General features: G+C 44.0%; 1 protein-coding gene across 1 annotated transcript in view; it reads right to left on the bottom strand.

Annotated features, from left to right (window-relative positions):
• LOC126411932 (protein sidekick) overlaps positions 1 to 14705 on the bottom strand; it is a 644689-nt gene that overhangs the window by 234401 nt on the left and 395583 nt on the right. The gene's annotated exons all lie outside the window — the stretch shown is intronic.

The raw sequence follows: 14705 nt of genomic DNA, 5'->3' as shown, positions 1-14705 counted from the left end.
CCAGGGTGTAGTGGCCTTGAGTCTCTGGATGTACTTGAGGATTCTGTTGGTGAGTCTGGTCTGTGGGAGTCTGCTTATGCGTCCATAAAATTCTAGTCGCCTCTTTCTAATGTCCGCTGCGATGTTAGAGAACTCCTACGTGGTGTCCCTAGAGTGAAGCCTATGTAAATCGTCCGGGAGTTTTGGCCCAATAATTTTCCTGATGATTTTTCTTTCCTGTGTGAGAATGTTGTCAAGGTCGGCCTTTGTGTGTTAACATCAGTGTCTCACTGGCGTGTAACACCTCAGGTTTGATTACAGTGTTGTAGTGACGAATTTTGGTGCAGGTGAACAGACATTTTTTGTTGTAAATACCCTGCGTTTTGTATAAGGCTCTTCATTTTCAATAACCTAGTGTTCTAGGCAATTTTTTCCTTTCCTGTCGGTTCGAGCACTTCACCTAGGTACTTAAAGTGTGTGACCCTGTTGATCTTGCAAAACTTTGTGTTCAAATTTGAAATGTTTAATTTGTGCAGAAAAACTCAGTTTTCTGAAAGGAAATCTGTAGCCCTACATTTTCTGCGCACTCTATGAGTACTTCTATCTGTCTGATGACTGTAGTTTCGTTATCTGTGAGTAGTGCCAGATCGTCTGCGAAGGCTACAGTCGACCTCCAGCTTGTCCTTGGGTCATCCAAGTCGCACTGGCTTCCAGTGGCGTTGTATTTGCAGCTCTTTCTCCCATTCCTTGACGACTTTATCCAGCACTACGTTGAAGAGGAGCGGTGATATTCCGTCACCTTGGCGAACGCCTGTCTTGATCTCAAAGGGTTCGGAGATTTCCCCCTTGAACTTCACCTTAGATGTCGTGTCTGTCAAGTGTCTGTTTGATCAGTAGCAGTGCCTTACCGTCCAAACGTTCATGTAGAATGTTGAACAATGACTGGCGGTCGATGGAGTCATACGGCTTCTTGAAGTCAACGAAGGTGCATATAACTGGACTGTTCCTGAGGGCTCTGATTTTCAGGGTAGTCTTCAGATTGAAGATCTGTTCTGCACAGGAGCGAACAGGGCGGTAGCCCGCCTGGTTCTCGCCGATCTTATGTTCCAGTTGGTTCCGTGTTCTTTGGGGTAGGCACGCTGAGTGTACCTTGTATGTGACTTGTATTAGTGATATGCCCCTGTAACTGTTCACATCTGTGGGGTCACCCTTTTTGTGTAGATGGTGGATCAGTGCGCATTCCCAGTCGTCTGGCAACTTTTCTGACGTCTATATGACTGTGATGATCTGTGTGAGTTCTCCGAGTGAGTTTGGTCCTAGGTTTTTCAGTAGTGCGGCAACTATGCCGTCATCACCAGATGTCCGGTTGTTTTTGAGGCTGAGGGTGTGCCTGTGGACTTCCTCTTGTGTCGGGGGCAGTGAGTCTGTGTGTCTGTCTGTAGGTTCTTCAACTAGGAATCTCTAGGTGGGTTCTGGGCAATTGAGAAGTTCTGAGAAGTACTGTAATATCACAAATTGAGTCCGCCTTGATGCAAAACACCGTGTTGTTTATTTCTTTATTTTCCCAAACTAGTTTCGGCGACAAATATCACCATCATCAGCCTTTCTCGCCACTTGCGATACGCCTCTCGCGACACACGCGAACAGCAAGATGGCGTAACATTCTGGATCAGAAACAAAGTGCTAAAGTTTTGTTTTTCTGTGTAAAAAGCAGCCACACACCATCCAACGAACGTGAGTACACGAATAGCTAAGCAACAGCTAAATACACACCAAAATAACTGGTTTCCACAACACTACCACAACCCCAAGTATATACTGCTGACATACGAAGTCCACCTTTGAGTATTTGTTCACTAACAGCCGCTCACATGGTTGCAGATGACATGATGTTCGCTAAGTAAAAAGATTGCAACAGAAAAAAAGAGAACGTAAAATATGTCACAAACAGCGCCAATAATAGCTTAAAACATGCGGTAGCATACAATAAATAAGGTAGTATAAAAGTACCAATATAAAACTATATTTCAAAAGACGATTTGTAAAAATGTAATAATGTTTTACTGTGTTTGTACAACCATACCATTTTCTGCATGTTTTGGTTTTAAAAAACGCCACTGGTGATGGTGATATTTGTCGCCGAAACTAGTTTGGGATAATAAAGAAATAAATAACACGGTGAGAATTTCACTCTGCAGCGGACTGTGCACTGATATGAAACTTCCTGGCAGACTAAAACTGTGTGCCGGACCGAGACTCGAACTCGGGACCTTTGCCTTTCGCGGGCAAGTGCTCTACCAACTGAGCTACCCAAGCACGACTCACGCGTGAGTCGTGCTTGGGTAGCTCAGTTGGTACAGCACTTGCCCGCGAAAGGCAAAGGTCCCGAGTTCGAGTCTGTGAGTCGTGCTTGGGTAGCTCAGTTGGTAGAGCACTTGCCCGCGAAAGGCAAAGGTCCCGAGTTCGAGTCTCGATGCGGCACACAGTTGTAATCTGCCAGGAAGTTTCAAATAACACGGTGTTTTGTATCAAAGCGGACTCAATTTGTGATATTACTGTTTTTCTATGCAAACACGGACCAAATGGAAGAGTTCCAAGATAATATTATTGTTTCTGAGAAGTACTGTGCCAGCACTTTGCAGTTCTCCTTATCCGTCAGTACCAATTTTCCGTCACTATTTCTAAAGCTTAGGTTCAGTGGTGTGTATCTTCGGATATGCTCTGCAAACGTCCTGTAGAAGTCCCTTGCGTTGTAGTTGCGGAAGTTGTTCTCTACAGAGTCCAGCTGTTCCTTCAGGTATATTCTCTTGGATTGTCTAAAATTTTTGCTGTTGTCTTTCGGGTTTCGTTGAACACCTGTAAATTTTCTGGGAACTTGTTACTGTTATTATTATTATTAAAGTAATCGCTAGATTATCATTCCATATTTGCTGTTCAGTGAGTACACCTTTCATTTGAAAACGGCTCCAAGTGTGACTAGTACTGTGCCAGAAAGGGAGAGGGTGGGGTGGTGGTGTCCAGCTGGTGCGGCCGCCACACAGACGGCCCTTGTCCGGCTGCACAGAGCCTGTGCCTACCGCCCACCGACGACGGACGCCTGCACTCAGCCGCCTGGTCCGGCCGGCAACACCTCCTCACACCAGCCAGCTGCCGGCCTGTCCGGTATTGCTCTCACGGAGGGCGCAAACCACGTCTCTGCTACACACGAAAACGTGCTGATGTTTTCGTGTAGCTGAAGCTAATTACAGTTCTAACGTACGGCATCTCTTTCATCTGCTATATATACTTTCACTAATGAAATATTAAATGCTCTGAGTAACCGGACGTCACCCGTTGGGATTTTTTGAGATCTATCAAAGGCTTTTGATTGTGTAAATCATGGAATACTTTTAGATAATCTCAAGTACTGTGGTATGAATGGGACAGTGCTCAAATGGTTTAAATCATACCTAACTGGAAGAGTGCAGAAAGCTGAAATAAACAGTTCACATAATATGCAAAAAAAACTGGTGATTTCTCAAACTGGGGAACAATCAAGAATGGGGTGCCGCAAGGTTCAGTCTTCGGTCCTCTGCTGTTCTTAATATATATTAATGACTTGCCATTCTATATTCACGAAGATGCAAAGCTGGTACTTTTTGCCGATGATACAAGTATATCTATCACACCCGACAGACAAAAATTAACTGGTGAAATTGTAAACGATGTTTTTCAGAAAATCATTAAGTGGTTCTCTGCAAATGGGCTCTCATTAAACTTTGACAAAACACAGTATATACAGTTCCACACAGCAAATGGAATGACACCATTAATAAATATAGACTTCGATCAGAAATCGGTAGCTAAGGCAGAATATTCAAAATTTCTAGGTGTATACATTGATGGGTTGAACTGGAAAAAACACACTGAGGATCTGCTCAAACGTTTGAGTTCGGCTACTTATGCTATTAGAGTCACTGCAAATTTTGGGGATATACATCCGAGTAAATTAGCTTACCACGCCTATTTTCATTCTCTGCTTTCGTATGGCATCATATTCTGGGGTAACTCATCATTGAGTGAAAGTGTGTTCATTGCACAAAAGCGTGTAATCAGAATAATTGCTGGAGCTCATCCAAGATCATCCTGCAGACATTTATTTAAAGAGCTAGAAATCTTCACTGTAGCCTCAATCTGAACGATTCAAAAGTAATAGCAGTGTACATGGCTACAACACTAGGAGAAAGGATGATCTTCACTACTCAAGGTTAAATCTAACTTTGGCTCAGAAGGGGGTAAATTATGCTGCCACAAAAGTCTTTGGTCACTTACCTAATAGCATCAACAGTCTGACAGATAGCCATACAGCATTTAAAAGGAAATTAAAAGAATTTCTTAACGGTAACTCCTTCTACTCATTAGATGAATTTTTTGATATAGTAAGTGGGTAATTTCCCAACCCCACAAAAAAATAAAAAAAAAATAAAAAATATTGAGTGTCACGTAATATTTTGTCTAATGTTATATCTTGTATAGACACCTTTTATTAACCTGACACTTTCCACATCATTACGAAGTGTCGTATTCATGATCTATGGAAGAAGTACTAATCTAATCTACGTTATTATTCTGATATTCACAATTAAGTGCCTGGCAGAGGGTTCAATGAACCATCTTCAAGTTGTCTCTCTACCGTTCCACTCTCGAACGGCACGAGGGAAAAACGAGCACTTAAATTTTTCTGCACGAGGCCCGATTTCTCTCATTTTATCGTGGTGATCATTTCTCACTATGTAGGCGGGTGCCAACAGAATGTTTTCGCAATCGGAGGAGAAAGCTGGTGATTGAAATTTCATGAGAAGATCCCGTCGCAACGAAAAACGCCTTTGTTGTAATGACTGCCAATGCAACTCACGTATCATGTCCGTGGCACTGTCTCCCCTATTTCGCGATAATACAAAACGAACCGCCCTTCTTCGAACTTTTTCGATGTTATCCGTCAGTCCCACCCGATGCGCACCCCACACCGCACAGAACAGGGCGCACAAGCTGGGTGTAAACAGTGCAGGACATGGGGTACGGCATCTCATCCAGCGCGGGACCTGCTGTCAGATTCGATTCTCGTCCTCTACACACAAATCCATTGCTTATTCAAAAGTCGCTCCTCGGGATGGCTCTCAGCACGGACCACTGGACATTATTCATCGATCATCTCTAATAAAAAAAACGGAAATATTGAACTTGCCGATACCACCCGCCTGCTTTGACCCATGACATCATCTTTCGGTGGTAATAAACCAATCACTGAAATTCAATATGCATAAAGTGCGCGCCATAATAACTATTGTAATTTCAGCTATTAAGTTTACTTCAGGCTACGCTCTCATAAACTGCTAGTAGCTAAACCGACTTCGGCTAACTAGTCATAATCAATCAGCAGCTTAAATATTTATTGGCCGGCGGCTGCAAAGCATGCTAGCACCTAATATTTCCACGGAGCTCGTTCTAAGGAGGACTCAAGGACAGGTCTGGTAACTAAATAATTTATGTGAGCGCTGACTGAAATAAACTTTATAGTTAAAGGTAATGCGCTGCCAATAACATGGCAAATACGAACAAGAATTACAGTTATGCTTATGTCACTAAATAATTTATGTGAGCACTGACTGAAATAAACTTTACAGTTAAAGGTAATGTGATGCCAATAACACGGCAAATACGAACAAGAATTACAATTACGCCTATGACATTACATTCGCTCGCTTCGCTAGCATTTCAACCTGACCTTGTCCTCAAGCTATGCCACTGATTAGTATCTGACAATAGCCAAGATTTCGTATTCACATTTGCTGCGTTTGCCATCTCATAATCAAACACTTATGAATCAATCTCATCTAGACTTAGGGTTACAGATCATTCTTTTCTCTATGACCAACATACTGCCAAAAAACAATCAGAAGCAAAATAAATTTTGTCAGTGTTCTGATCCATCTCAATTTGCGCACCTATGTCACACGACAAAGCTGACGACCGATATCATTAGGTTCAACACACCAAGAAAAGCTCATTCGGAAATATGAAGGCTGTTACGGCGCTATGTTAATATCTCGTGTGGATGAATATGGTGACTGCTTGTGCATTATGCGATGGCTCCTCTGGTGTTATAGAAGAATGTGGCATGAAGCGAATAGAAAGGCAGTAACAGAGTGCAAAAATTCCCCTTTCCCTAGACCATTCTATGAACGAGTTGGCATCAGTAGCGTTCAATTTAGCCTGCGACACTAACCATCAGAAACCACGCAGCCACCTCCTCTCTACCTTCAGCCGACTGCAATCCTGTCGGGACGTTCTACACCGAAGTCAACATTAGAAATGATTAACCCCGTGGTCGGCAACCACTGCTCTACGAGCCTTTAGCGATCTCAGGCACAGGTATCGGTTAAACCAGGACAAACGTATCACAGCTATGGCCAGTTTAATACACACCAGTCGAACTGCAGCACATCAGACTCGGTGTGTGTATTGCTCTTGATGGAGCAATAAATCACTAGCTGTCACTGCTGAGGGGACAAAACACTGAAACTGTTTCTTATTCTTTACATGTCTAGTTCAATTTACGTACCACATGCGTGTCACAGGTACGGTGAATCACATCCAGAGGTATTCGGAGTAATATTTACCTGAAAACAAAATAAAACAAAACAATAAATAAGGTCAAAAGTTTTAGAAATATAACACAAACGAAAGAACACATTTCTACATCAGTGAGAATGTATTTTTCTTGTAACTGTACTGCGCACATACAATAAATATTAGACTATTTGACACGCCGAAAATGTCAGCATGTCATAAACTCTTTGTAAAAAGGCATCACAACTAGTAAATTGTATCAAGCGACTGGGCATTGTCCTTCCATTGCAACAAGTCTCTATTTTTCTTGCGCAGCCTTGCAGCTGACATTCTGGTGTCCACTGTACTGCTGGTAATAAAGATGATTATCTATCTTACTGTAGGTAATGAAGAGGGAGATAAGTACGGAAATTTGCGTTCCTTCACTTCCAGCCATAATTACACCATTACCGTCCGGGTCAATGTTCTGCTATAGTCTTTCTCCTTCTCACAATTTTCACACAGCAGCTGTCCAGTCGATATGATGGGCTATAACTCCGTGTGCAATCCGAACGATGATACTTTACAACATCATTACGGTATACTCAAGAGTATGTTCGTCGGCGGAAACGTACGGGTATAAGGGTATATATTTGGTAAGCCATAATGCTCAGATAGACGTGAAACCTTCGTGAAAGAATGTTTGTTTTCCGAAACAGAAATAAATTCAGAAAGGGAATCTGCGATTCTTAGCTATGCAACCTCGTCTCTCAACCACAACCGTCATCCACCTAACACGAATTCCCTTGTCTCTAAAGTACGATGATTATGTGAGTTCCAAAATGAAGCCGAAGATCGCGGTACTCTGCATTTAAATCCACCAACAAAGTAACGTTGAACAAGTTCTTGTTACTACTAACACACGTTGTGGCCTATTCGCTATCGAGATATACGCAATGAACATGTGAAACTTTCACGCGCCAACTACTTATGTACACATACATCTACAACTGCATTCATAATCCGCAAGCCACCGGACAGTGGTGGCGAAGGGTTGCTTTTACCACTGCCAGTCATTCCCTTCCTGTTTCACTCTCAAATGGAGTGAGAGAGAAAATGGCAGTCCGTACGTCTCAGTGCGAACCCTACTTTCTCTTATATTATCTTTGTGGTCATTCGAAATGTACGTTAGCAGCAGTAGAGTCGTTCTGCAGTTAGTCGGAAATGCCGATTTTCTAAACTTTCTCGACAGTATTTTGTGAAAAAAACGTCATCTCCCCTCCAGAGATTTCCATTTAAGTTCATGGAGCATTTCCGTAATATTTGATCCAATTTACCGCTAATAAATCTAGCAGCACGCCTCCGAATGGCTTCGATGTCTTCCTTTAACCCTACTTCGTATTGGTCCCAAACACTAGAATGGGTCGCACTGTGTTCCATACCTGATCTCCTTTATTCCCATTTCCCAGAATTCACCCAATAACCACCGTGACTGCGTCAAGCAGCACACCACGAAAACTATACACGAATATTGCAATTTCGTTAATCCTAATCATCGGCATTACCTTACATTCTTCTATATTTAGTGTAGCTGCCATTCATAACTTCAAATATAATTTTTACCCAAGTCATCCTGTATCGTACAATCACTCAACGGCCGTATACTACAGCGGAAGCAGGAAACAGTCGCGTATATAGAGAACAAGAGTGATCCTATCACACTTCCCTGGAGCACCACTGCCGATACCCGTATCTCTGAAGAACCCTCATCATCCAGGAGAACGTACTGGGTTCTATTATTTTTAACTCTTTAAGCCTCTCACATATCTGAGAACCTACTCCGTATGCCAGGGCCTACGTTAAGTCTGCAATGGGGCACTGCTTCAAACTCTTACTGGGATCTAGGAATACGATATCAGCGTATGCCTTTCAGGCATGGTTCGCAGGATATCTTGCGAGGAAAGGGCAAGCGCACAAGCAGTGCTTTCTAAATCCGTGCTGATCTGTAGATAAAAGCTTTTTTGTCTCGAGGAATTTGATTATACTCGAATTTAGAACAGGCTCAAGAATTCTGCTGCAAAGCGACGTTAAGGATACTGGTCTGTAAATCTGCGGGTACCTTTTCCACCTTTTTATATACGAGACACACCTGGTACTTCGCGTTCGGCATGAGATCCCAGTACGAGGCCAATGCTGAAGAGAACATTCCGCAAAAATCGAACTGTAACTCTATCCGGACCTGGCGACATATTTGTTTTCATCTCTTTCAGCTGTCTCTCTACACCATGCATGCCATTTCTAAGTCCTCCACACGGGAGTCCCTGAGACATCTGTACGATCCCCAAGCGTAAATTATTTTTAAGTGGATCTATTCAATGAATGACTGAATAGCAGCCTTCGACATATTTAGCGCTTTTACACAGGCCCAGAAATTTCTCTGGTTCTTTATATGGCGTTTTAGGCTGCATTCAGATGTTTTAAAGCCAGAATTCATTTTAGAAAAAATTTCGTTATCTACATCATATAAAATACTGACATATTACAATTAAGTCTGTAAATATACAACTAGTGCTAGGATTAGAATTCACAGTAACTAATCAAGAAAGTTTCATTATGCACGATCCTGCATACATGGCATGCTCTGATGTGGTGGAAGACAAGCTTTAGGAGTCTACATTTTCACAGAAACCCGGAACGAACAAGAATTTTTAACATTCACAGACAGGGGTGTTCATTTTATTTGTTTATCTCCGAGGGGGACGTCCAATGAAACCACACTCGACCCGCACTCTAATCCGCTCGTGGATGGTGCGGGGCAACTGAAATTTTCAATGGGAACCCTCTGTTTTTTTTTATTGCAGATTAAGAATCTACGACAAAATCTACATACGTTTTGTCTGAAGCGTTTTCTTCGTTTCGCCACGCAACGTTGTATTCCTCCGGCATATCGAAGAGGGGACTGTGGCCGTGGCTCGAGGCGAACGCCACTCTACTTTTCCAATTACAGTAAGTGTTCAAACATAGTACCACCAACTTCAATACACTTAGAGATTCGCATTTCAAATGACTGTACACAGGACAGAAGCGTATCTGCGGGAATATCAGCAGAGGCGTTTCTGATGCGATGTCTTCACGACCTGCTGGCACTTGCTGATACACCTAGCGGAATAATTAATAGGGCCACATCTGCCGATCCACCGAACAGTGTAAACACGGTCTAATACCTCCCGTGCTTCAATTGCATAATGCACTGGGCAACCGTCGTGCTGAAATCATATACGTTGTCGAACGTCCAGAGCAACATCCTACAGTAGTACCCATAGTTCCTGTTCTATAAAAGTTCGATAGTTGTGTCCATTCAACGTGCCGTCGATGAAATACGGCCCAATAAGTTTATTCCCCATGATGCTACACTATATGCTAACCGACCAAGGGCGTTAATGATCAACTTGGCGTAACCAGTGTGGACAGTCTACATTCCAGCAATGCATGTTATGCAGGTTAACGCTATTATGGTTTGTGAACGTAGACATCGGAAAATATTACCTCCGCAAAGGACGTAGGGATTGTTTGCATTTTTTGACTTCCCATTCACAAAATACTACTGATCATGGAACTCGGCACCATGAAGTTCTGGATGCAGTAACACGTGTCATGGATGGTATTTATGACGATGCAGTACTGTGACAATACTAGGTTCGGACATACTGGAATCGCGGTATAATTGCCGTCCCCTTATCTGTGGGTTGTGCTGCACTGCCGCTAGTACAGCTATTTCATTAGTTTCTCCTGTAACACATTTGCTTCGTTTCCTTTCGCCGGTCTGTACGCTGTCATCAGACGTAAAGGCGTTTACAACCTTGTAAAAGTACGAACGAGAGCGAGCTTTCTCTGGACAACGCTCGGCTTACAAGGCAACAGCGACCTCAATATTTCTCCTACGTTCTCCGTAAATGAGGATCATGTCAGTTTTTTCTTCTGCTCCTTTAATACCCAAAGTCCACTTGCACGTCTGTTCTCCAAATGATAGGTAGGTGTACACGGAATAAACATCGCGCAAATATTGTAATGTTTAGAGTCCCTACCTGTTCTACGTCTGCACGATACGTGAGCTCTAGTCGCAGTGAACGCTGTGTAACAATACGTCGTAGTTGGCTGCTCGACCAAGGTGGCACGTGGAGTAGTCTCCTGTTCGATATGCCGGAGGAATACAACGTTTCCAATGAGGTTTCCGATGAGAAGTCGTGATGTACAGGCCTGTCCTACCCTCACGCCGTGGAGGTGTGGTACCACGTGCCACTGGATATTCAAAGGCCATTAAGTTGCATGTCGTACATTACGATTGGGTACTCATTTCTATTCCTCCGATTACAGTGCCATCTGTCGTGAAACGAAGGAAATGGTTCAGACAACACGTATGTAGATTCTGCCGTAGAATGGTAAACTGCAATAAAAAACGGGGATTCCCTTTCAGATTTCAAAGTTGGCCCCCTCCACCCACGCATGGGGTGGGGTGGCGTGGGGAGTGGAGTGTGGTATCGTTGGATGCCTCCCTTCCAGACAAATAAATTGGAATTATAACTCTTTTTGATCCAGTATGTTGTTTTCGAGTACTCAAAGTCATCAGTTAAAATGAACACCCTGTATATGATGTTTCGTGACAGCTGAAAGCTTGTTTAAGTAATTGTAGCAGCAAAAATAAGAAAAGTCTTCTATTGTTGTTGTAGTCTTAACCCCGAAGATTGGTGTTAAACCAGTCTTATCTATACTGTAGAAATATCTTCGTCTCTGTGTAACTAAGCCGGCCGCTGTGGCCGAACGGTTCTAGGCGCTTCAGTTTAGAACTGCGCGACTGCTAGGGTCGCAGGTTCGAATCCTGCCTCGGGCATGGATGTGTGTGATGTCCTTAGGTTAGTTAAGTTTAAGTAGTTCTAAGTTCTAGGGGACTGATGACCTCAGATGTTTATAGTGCTCAGAGCCATTTGAACCATTTGAACAATCTGTGTAACTACATCCGCATGAACCTGCTGACTGTAGTCAATCCGACTCCTTCTACACATTTTACTCCCCACACTTCGCTCCACTACCAAATCAATAATTATGTGACACCGCAGGATGTGTCCTACGCAGCTATGGCTCCCTTTTGTCGCGTCGTGCCATACAGCTCTTTTCATCCCAATTTGATGTAGTGCCTCTTCTGTAGTTACCCGATCTACCCCTCTTTGGCATTCTCTACATTACTAGCCCGCATCTCGTGGTCGTGCGGTAGCGTTCTCGCTTCCCACGCCCGGGTTCCCGGGTTCGATTCCCGGCGGGGTCAGTGATTTTCTCTGCCTCGTGATGGCTGGGTGTTGTGTGCTGTCCTTAGGTTAGTTAGGTTTAAGTAGTTCTAAGTTCTAGGGGACTGATGACCATAGATGTTAAGTCCCATAGTGCTCAGAGTCATTTTTTTCTCTACATTACTGAAATAACAACGACTTTACTAAGATGTTAATTGAAAATGGGGTGAAGGAGAGAACCATTAAATTTAGCGCCCACAAGAGTTCTCCTCTGGAGTTCTATAGCTCTACTTCCCTCTACTCAAAAATTTTGCTCCAGACAAAAAATTAAAACCAACAATGAGGACGGCGTACAGAAAGGCTTTGCCGGAACGATGAACAGCTAGTAGTCGTAGCATTGCTGGTGGTGGTAATGATAGCAATATTAGAGATGAACGAGGCAGCGCTGGTTCGAGGCCTCGCTCGCACTCTGTGTGGGCGCGTGGCGGCGCCGCGACCTCCTCTCCGCCCGCGACCGGCCTGCATTATTCAGCGGCGGGCCGCGCCAGCGCCGCGCCGATCGCGAATGCTTTATCAGCCCTCACTCTCCAGCGCCACGACGGCCCCCCAAGCGAGTGATGGCCTGTTACTGGCGAATCATTCGCCCGAACGGGCTGAACACGATTCCATTGCTGCCGTGACCACTCTAAAGAAGGGAGATGCGCTGGGCAGACTGCTAATCTACGGTACAACAGACGGTAGCGCCTTTCAAACTGATCTGAACGTAATCATTTATTCGACAGCAGCGGTTCGCTGCCGCACACATTGGTGGTAGGCTCTGGCGTGCCTGGACTGGATCACCATTACTGCCTCTAGCGACCGGAAGTGCCTAATCGATTGAACAATCCGAGTAGTGGGAGCTACAGTCTGTCAATACGGCTATCGTACACCTCCTGTTCTGACGTATCAATACATAATGATACAAATGCGTAAATGCGTGCTGTTTCACAGTATTGTAACATAATATTTATACGATGGTGAGTCAAATGAAAACCTTAAGCATTTTTTTTAAATATTATTTATTGTGCATAAATGGTACAAAGCTGTATCACTTTTCCAGCGCTTACAGAGCGCATAAATTCCTTTAGAAAAAAAATTATTTTGGTAGTCCGCGCAACCACTCATGTACCGCGTGGCGTACCTGTTCGTCAGAACGGAACTTCTTTCCTCCCACTGCGTCTTTGAGTGGTATGGAAATCACTTGGGGCAAGGTCTGGTGAGTATGGTGGATCAGGAAGACACTCAAAATGCAGGTCTGTGATTGTTGCAACTGTTGTACCGGCAGTGTGGGGCTTTGCATTGTCATGTTGCAAAAGGACACCTGTTGTCAGCAATCCACGTCGCTTTGATTTGATTGTAGGCCACAGATGATTGTTTAGGAGATCTGCATATGATGTACTGGTGACAGTGGTCCCTCTAGGCATGTAATGCTCCAAAATGGCACCTTTCTCGTCCCAAAAGAGAGTCAGCTAACCTTCCCTGCTGATGGTTCTGTTCGAAACTTCTTTGGTTTTGATAATGAGGAATGGCGCCATTCCTTGCTCGGTATCTTCGTTTCCGGTTGGTTGAAGTGAACCCAGGTTTCGTCCCCAGTAACGATTCTTGCAAGGAAGCCATCACCTTCTCGTTCAAAGCGCCGAAGACGTTCTTCACAAGCATCGACACGTCGTTCTCTCATTTCAGGAGTCAGCTGCCGTGGCACCCATCTTGCAGACACTTTGTGAAACTGGAGAACATCATGCACAATGTGGTGTGCTGACCCATGACTAATCTGTAAACATGCTGCAATGTCATTCAGTGTCACTCGCCGGTTTTCCTTCACTATGGTTCAAAAATGGTTCAGATGGCTCTGAGCACTATGGGACTTAACTTCTAAGGTCATCAGTCCCCTAGAACTTAGAACTACTTAAACCTAACTAACCTAAGGACATCACACACATCCATGCCCGAGGCAGGATTCGAACCTGCGACCGTAGCGATCACGCGGTTCCAGACTGTAGCGCCTTTAACCGCTTGGCCACCCCGGCCGGCCTTCACTATGGCTTCAACTGCTTCAATGTTTTGTGGAGCCACAACTCGTTGTGCCTGACCTGGACGAGGAGCATCTTCTACTGAAGTCACACCATTTGCGAACTTCCTACTCCATTCGTAGACTTGCTGCCGTGACAAACATGCATCATCGTACTGAGCCTTCATGCGTCGATGAATTTCAATATGTTTCACACCTTCACTACGCAAAAACCGAATAACAGAACGCTGTTCTTCCGTGGTGCAAGTCGCAAGTGGGGCAGCCATCTTTATAGTGATACTGCAACGGTATGTGTGCATCTGCACTATGCTGCCACTTAAAGGCCATTCTGCGCGCTGTTCGTAGCACGCTTACCAACTTACAGCATAATGACGCGAAATTTCGATTTGTTATTACAAATTTAAGGTTTTCATTTGACTCACACTCGTATTTTTTGTGTGTCTGCTATGTTGTGAAGTTCAGACTCTAGAAGACTCCCCCCCCCCCAACGAGCCATCCTGACGAACATTATTTACATGTACATAATAGTTGAAGTACTTCATAGTGATTACGAAGGCAAATCCGAAGATCAAGAGCTTAGTGTGCGGTTAGTCCAGGAAATTCCTGGCACTAACTGTAGCTTTCGCCTGTGTTAATGTTTAGTGCACGCGAAACACGCCTCTAAAACAACTTTGGTGTACAGGTTCTCCCACAATCCTTTGGCGCCAAGAAACCTCAACAAATAATCTGATACAGTATAACGTCTCGCAACTGGGCTTCGCAGTTCAAAAGGCAAGGTCACTGTTAATATG

The sequence above is a fragment of the Schistocerca serialis genome, chromosome 1 (genome assembly GCF_023864345.2).
Source record: "Schistocerca serialis cubense isolate TAMUIC-IGC-003099 chromosome 1, iqSchSeri2.2, whole genome shotgun sequence".
Classification (NCBI taxonomy): domain Eukaryota; kingdom Metazoa; phylum Arthropoda; class Insecta; order Orthoptera; family Acrididae; genus Schistocerca; species Schistocerca serialis.
Note: the sequence above shows the minus strand (reverse complement) of the source record. Positions and strands in the feature narration are given on the sequence as shown.